General features: G+C 33.5%; 1 pseudogene; it reads left to right on the top strand.

Moving 5' to 3' along the window:
• The first annotated feature begins 4,366 nt into the window (after positions 1 to 4,366).
• On the top strand, positions 4,367 to 4,951 carry LOC141509119 (protein FAM204A-like; annotated as a pseudogene).
• Positions 4,952 to 7,624: the final 2,673 nt, after the last annotated feature.

The following is a 7,624-nucleotide window of genomic DNA, read 5'->3' on the forward strand; positions in this document are numbered from 1 at the left end:
AATCTCTATAGAACACCCTATATCAAAATAAGGTCAAATGGGTACAGAATTTAGACATAAAGGGCGACATCCTACAAGAAATACTCTATCAGATCTATGAAAAGAGGATAAATTTATGAGTAAACAAGAATTAAAGCACATTATAAAGTGCAAAATAAATGTTGGAGAGGTTGTTGGTGGATTGGGACATTGATGCATTGCTGGTAGAGTTGTGAATGGATCCAACCATTCTGAAGAGCAATATGGAACTAGGCCCAAAGAGCAATAAAACCATTCATATCTTTTGATCCAGCAATTCCATTCTAGGCCTATATCCAGAAGAAATCATAAAAATGGGAAAAGTCCCACATGTTCCAAAATGTTCATAGCAGCTCTTTTAGTAGTGGCAAAGAATTGGAAATTGAGGGGATGCTTGTCAATTGGGGAATGGCTAAACAAGTTATGGTTCATGAATATTATGGACTATTATTGTTTTATAAGAACGCATAAATGATCAGACTCTAGGGAAGGATGGAATGACTTACAGGATCTGATGCTAAGTGAAGGGAGCAGAACAAAGAGAACAATGTACACATTAACAACACTAATATGATCAACCTTGAAGGAAGCAGCTCCTCTCAGCAGTTCAGAGAACTAGGAACTAGTATTAGACCAGCTATGGACAATGTTAACCCCTCCAGATGAAGAAAAAAGAAAACAAACAAAAAGCTCAACCCTTCAGAATCTGATGAACACTTTATGAAAATTATCTTTTATGTATCTCTTTCCCTTAATCCTAATTTCTCATACCAAAAATGACTACTCTGTAAACATGTTAATCAAAAATATTTATGTACAATGATAACTAGACAGACCATTCACTGCTGAGGGGAAGGGGAATGGAAAAGAAGGGTGGACAGAAATTTTGTAATTTAAAAATACATGTGCATATGGATGAAAAAAAGCAAATAAATATGAAAAAAGGAAATCTCTATAGAATTGATACCATTCACCATATTTTTCTCTTAGACACTATTTCCTATATGGGTTTTCATTTCTCTTTTTTCCTCTGGATTCTCCTTCTACTTGTGTAATATTCTTTCTCAGTTTCTCTTATTGGATTTACAAACAGGTCAGACTCATTTTGGCTGGGCCCCAAGCCTTTGTTCTTCTTTTTCCTTATACTACCTCACTTGGTGATCTCAATATTCCCCATGGATTCAATTATCATCTCTATGCAAATGACTCTCAGATTTATATATTGAGCCCCTGTCTTTCTCCTGATCTCTAGACCTCCAGCACCAACTATCTATTGAAAGATTCAAACTTCATGTCCTATTTCAGATTCCAAAGTAGAACACATTATCATTTTCCCCAAACCCATTCCTCTTCTTAATGATTTTTTTTCCTGATGAGGGAACAAACATCCTTCCAGTGACTCTGGAATATAACCTCAGTGCTATACCCAACCAATCACTTTCAATCATTTGCCAATTTGTCATTTCTATTTGTACAATATCTCTCATTGTGCTTCCTGTCTCCCATATCTTAAATCTTCTCTTCCTCAGTATTTCCTCTTATGACCCATGACTTGCTTCAAAAGTGAAATCAAATTCCATTTTCTGCATGAATTCTTTCCAACTCCCTAGTTATTAAATCCTCCATTCTAAAATTATTAGTTGTTGAATACTGGACTTGAAGTCACAAAACCCCAAGTTCAAATCTTGCCACAGACACTTAGTTGCTTTGTGACCCTGAGCAAAAGACCCTCACTCAGTTTCAATTTCTTTGGTAAAATATATAATAGCATCTTCTTTTCAGATTTGTTCTGAGGGTCAAAGGAGATAACAAATATGAAGTCTTTAGAAACTTTAAAGAAAATGTAAGTACTGGATTATTGCACATGTATTTATGTCATCTGAGGACAGGGACTATTTTTGCCTTTTTTGCCTTCTGAGAACTTAGCACAATAACTAAGACAGAGGTCATATTTGATAAAGCTTTCTTGATTGATGGAATGACTGCAAATAAGTTTTCTCATTAAGCAAACCAGTGGATAGAGCACTGAGTTCAAATATAGCCTTTGACACTAAATACTTGTTTGACCCTGGGCAAGTTACTTAACTTCGGTTTCCTCAGTTTCCTCATCTGTAATATGTGAATTATGATAGCATCTTCCTCAAAGGGTTGTTAGGATAAACTGAGATAATATTCATAAAGCACTTGATCATATAGTAGGTGCTGGATAAATGTTACTCCTCTGCTCTTCCCTAATTAATCTAATTCTAAATAGATCTTCCTAATGTGAACAAAACATTTAAGTATTGGGCTGTTTTATATGATCTATTTGGTTATTATTAGCTAGGATTTTGCATTACAGCTTATTCTGAACACAATGTCCTTTTAATTTCTCTCTAATATTAAGTGCATTTCTTATTGCTCATTTGCTTTGTTGGCATTAGTATGCTCTGTCCCTTCTTTGAAACCAAAACACTTAATTACCTCTCCTGCACCAGGAGAGACAAAATTTCCCAAAATAGCAAATTTAAAAAGAATAGACAAAGAGAATAGCTTTTTCTCATGTTAGTGCTTTTCACCAGTCTGAGAGAAGACATTGTCATCCCTAAGCTGCAATGAGAAAAGAGGAGTGGGGAGGAGGGAAGAGGAAGGGGAGTCTTATCTAGAAGGGAAAATCAAGCAACTTTCTCAAATTTTTCTAAATCAGGTTTTCTTACTGTGAGCTCATTGTTTTGTTTCAAATACCTGTTTTATGAAATCTGAGATCAGATGCACCTATATGTAAATGTAAAAGCAAAAACCTGTTTCAGAACTAAATATAAATGATTGTGTATGATCTACCATGTGTTTAATGTTGCCATGTGCCTGAATAATTGTGAAATCATCTAAATATCACTGCCCTTTTCTTAATCAGAAGTAGGATTGACCTTTAGTTCTCTGATGCCATTTGCTCCATGAGGAGCATCTTATAGACCCAGGGGCGCCCATCCATGGAGGCAGTATGAAATAGGACAGAGAACAGATGATGTATGCTCTGCGATAAAAGGTCAACAGCACTGCTTGCTGGGGCCAATAACTTTTTCTAACTCTCTTAGATCCTGAGTTCTACCCTCTTAAATTTGTATTACATGTTTGTTTCTCTCTAGTTAAGCTGAAATCACTGAATGTAACCTCTTTCCCTACCTAAATCTATAGTATCCACTTGATGCTTCTTCAAATATCTATACTTGACCTGTTTTAGCTAATTGTCTAATCTTATTAAGTTCTCTGTTCCTCTGATATCTCTGTCCTACTTTCCCAATTCTTTTTCTTTCCTTCCTTTTCCTTCCTTCCTTCCTTGCAATATTCTTTACTTTAGTCCTTTCTTTATTTCTTCCCTCTCTCCTTTCTCCTTTTCTATTACTCTCTTCTCTCTTTTCCTTTTCTTTTTCCTTTATTTGTTTTTCTTCAGTCCTTTTCTACTTTCTTTACTCCATACTTCCCTTCTTTTCTTTTGTTCTTTATCTTTCTTTCAACAAACATTTAGCATCTACTGTATATACAGCACTCTGGGAGGAGATAATGTTTACCTTCATTGAGATTACCAAATGGAAAAGATAGCACAATAGAACAAATAGCCATCATGCATGATATTATATTAATATCCAAATCTATGGCTTTACAATTTCCAATGAGAGAGAAAGAGATATGGCAAACCTGATGCAGAAGCATGCTGACATATCATCATAAAATGGATATAGAAGATCATAGAATGTTAGTTGAAGAGCTAGTGGGAAGCAAAGAGACCCTCTATTAAAAAGGAGCAAATGGAGATTCAGGAACGTGATTTATCTCAGGGTTCCATAGAGAATTAGGAGGTAGAATGAAAGCAACTGTCACAAAAGACCATTTAGATCTCATATCATGAACCAAAATAAGCTGCAAACGAATATATAATCTTAATATAAAAACTCATATCATTAAAAATAAATTAGTTAAGAACAAAACAAAATACCTTTTTTCAAATATGACTTATCCAAAGGACAGAGTTGACCACAAACCCTCAAAAGAAAATTTTCAATTGTATAAAATAAGAAAACAACTTTTGTTTGAACTAAGGTAATGCAGTCATAATAAGTCGCAAACAGAAACAGTAGATGTATTATATACCACTAATAAACATCTAATAACTGTTGCTGACATTTCAAAATGATCATAGGGTCTCATGAGCCAGCTGGGTTTTATTAATGCAGATTTAAAATGGCTATTATTTGATAACCCACAACTTTTTATTTTCCATTTAGTTTACAAAAATGGAATCTAAATTAAGTAAAAGATGTGAAAGATCAGTTATTTTGAGGCAAATTAAAATATTTTCACAAAAATCAAAATCTTAGAACTTAACTCAAAAGAAGATAAAGGAAATAGTATGACTGAAGAAATTGGTCTTTCTGTTTTTCAAACTGATGGAACAAAATGGAACAAAAGCAAATGCAGAAAAGTTGATAAATAATATCCATCAAGTATACCTATAAATATGTCGAGCAAGTTTCCAAAATTACATAAAAACATTGTGAACTGAAAATCTTAACAATTTCTACAAGTAAGGTGAGTAAACAAAAATGTCCTTGAAAAGGTAATTTGAAGAATAAAGAAGAGTCTGACACTCAGCAATCTTCAAATGAAACCCAGTAGAAGGAGCTTACTCAGTATTTTTAGTTAAATACTCATGAAATTCTCAAAAGCAACATAGCTCTTCTGAGTTCAGTCCTTGAAACCAGCATAACATGTCTGTGACTGAAGGGGACATTGAGAAGGCTAAAGAATTGCCTTTACCTAAAGAATAGGTAAAAGGCTATGTGATTGTGAACTTTGCATACCAATTGCCAAAGCTATTCTTTGTTATAATTTTGTAAAAGTGAAAAAGCTGCTGAAGTTTCATAGATTTCCAAAAAGGGGGGGGGGACTTAAATAGGCATTTGAAGAAAACATGCGGAAACAAAAAGGAACATGGAATATCTGTAACTAGACCTTAAAAAAAGACCTTGAAATCATCCATGACCTAAGTTACTCAAAAGAAATAAGATAAACCTAATGTAAGATAAAATAAGCATCAGATTAGTGAAGAAAATCTGCTAATATTCATGGGCAATTAACACAAATATGTAAGGCTAAGAGTTAGCATACAATAGAAAAGTGGCTAAAGGGGACATAAAATTTTCCCAAAAAGAAAACAAACAAACAAACTTTAAACTATAAATAGCCCTGCAAAGTCACACTCTAAATTACTACTAATAACAGAAATGAAAATTAAATAATTCAGATGTTTTCCTTTTAACCCTGCAAATTGACAGATGACAAAAACAAGAGATGTTAATTGGTAGAACTGTGAAGTATTCTGACCAATTTGAATATCATTTTGGATTTAAATAAGAAAAGTGATGTAATTGTTCATATTCTTAGAGAAAGTGATTCCACTATGGGACATATTCCCCAAGAAAATCAGACAGAAACAGAGGTCCATTATATACCAAAATACTCCCAGCTACTCTTTGTGTGTGTGTGTGTGGTGTGTGTGTGTGTGTAAGCAAAGAACTGGAAACAAGCATAATGGGAAATGGCTATGTTTGGCACATGGTATACATTCAATAATTACCGGCTGACTGATGAATTAATATATGAAGATGGCACACAATAACTTGGCAGTAAGGAATGATGAAAATGAAGAATTAAGAGAAAAATAAAGTGGCTGTTAAGTTGAAAGTGAAATATTTAGACCTAGAATAAGAACATTCACAAAAATTTGAATTATATAAATGAAAAGATCACAAAAAGGAAAATAAATTATCAGTCACTGAAAATTCAATAGATTCCCAAAAAACACCTAAATGACTTATAACTCAAACCAAAGAAGTAAGAACTAGCAAATATAGTACATTGCTGTATACATTATCAAATGAGATCACTCTATGTTGGATCTTTCAGCTTAATTAATCTTTGTTACAAAGATTGTTAATGGAAGGATGACGAAATAAGAATATCAAGGAATGACTTGTGATATTAATACAAAAAGCAGCAATAAAGTTTATAAAAAAGATTATCACACTCTTCCAACATTTCTCACATTTTGCTCTTTAAAATAATGCTGACATCTCAGTCTGAATCTTGAAAATTTATATTACTATTCATCAAGAATCTTTTGATTTTTCTATATGTTCTTAAAATGCTGGTTGTAAAGTAGATGTTCACTGATTAGGAAGCACCAAAGCAAACAGTGATATGTGAATATAATGGAATTTGATAAATGCAGATAATCATGGAGTAACAAAGAAAAATTTATGCAAAGTTGGAAAAGTCAAGCAAACATTCAGCACATTGACTGCAATGTAAACAAAAGGAAGAAATAACAGGAGATAATCTAAGGTCAATGTTGAAAAATTACAAGAAACTACTATGGCCCAGTGATGAGATATGAAAGACACCTGTCCCTACTCTTTTGAAGAAGAACTATGTCCTTGAATGGTAAATACTGAATATATTGTCATATTGGAAGGTGGGAAGAAATACTAGTTTTCAGATTTTTTTTTCTTTTTTTATTTAAAAAAGCATTTGTTCTATGAGATGACTCTTTGAAGTTTAGGTAATGTAAAAACAAGCAATATCAACAAAATTTATTATTTTAAATGTTACTTGAATTCATTTAAATATGATAATTTAGGGATGGGTGTGATCTAAAAGACATTCTGGTCCAACTTCTTTTATAGAGGAACCTGAGTCCAATAGAGATCAAAGGACTTGACTACAGTTACACTAGGACAAAATAGAAGGGCAAGTATTTAAGATCAGCTCCTATGCTTCCAAATCTGATGTCCTTTCTACTACAGCACATTACAGTCTGCTCAGTCCTTTGAATGCGAGATCCCCAGAGAAATCTTTCAAACAAACCAACAGATTCTTTTCAATTGTGTTTATATAACTCTTAATTCAAATCCCAAAACTCTCCCCTCTAGGTTTTTCTATTCATCTGCATACTATGCTCTATCTTGTAGAGTAAGGGATTGGGAGTGGGGAGGGTGTAGTGAAAAACAAAGACACACACATTAGAATTGCAAAATAAAATGCTCATTGAATTCTCAAAGGAATGGTTGTTACTCTAGCTAGAACTAGAGTAAGGCTTCAAGGTGGAGATGTCATATGAGTTAGGTTTTAAAGGCTGGCCAGTAGGAAAGAGAGGGAGGAAGAATACTAGAGGCAAAGTTTGAGGTATAAGTTGACAAAGAGATTTGAAATTGCAAGGTTTTTCCCTGGGAATATAGAATAGGGTAATGGGATCAGAATGTAATATGCATAAAAAGTCAAGGCAACAAGTTGACAAGAATTATTATGGTTCCATTATGTGTTAGGCATTTTCCTAAATATTACAAAAAAACTAATTTGAGCCACAACCAGAAAGTTAGCTTGGAACTAGATTGTAGAAAGTCTAGAATTCCAGGCAAAGGAGTTTAAATGTTACTCATAAGCACTATAAAGCCAATGCAGATTTTTTCAAAGAGTGATATGACCAAATCTTCACAAAAGAAAGGTGATCTGGGCAGTTAATGAAGAATGAATTGGAAGGGATTTGCTCTCAAGAGCTTCCAGAAGGTAG

The sequence above is a fragment of the Macrotis lagotis genome, chromosome 1 (genome assembly GCF_037893015.1).
Source record: "Macrotis lagotis isolate mMagLag1 chromosome 1, bilby.v1.9.chrom.fasta, whole genome shotgun sequence".
Classification (NCBI taxonomy): domain Eukaryota; kingdom Metazoa; phylum Chordata; class Mammalia; order Peramelemorphia; family Peramelidae; genus Macrotis; species Macrotis lagotis.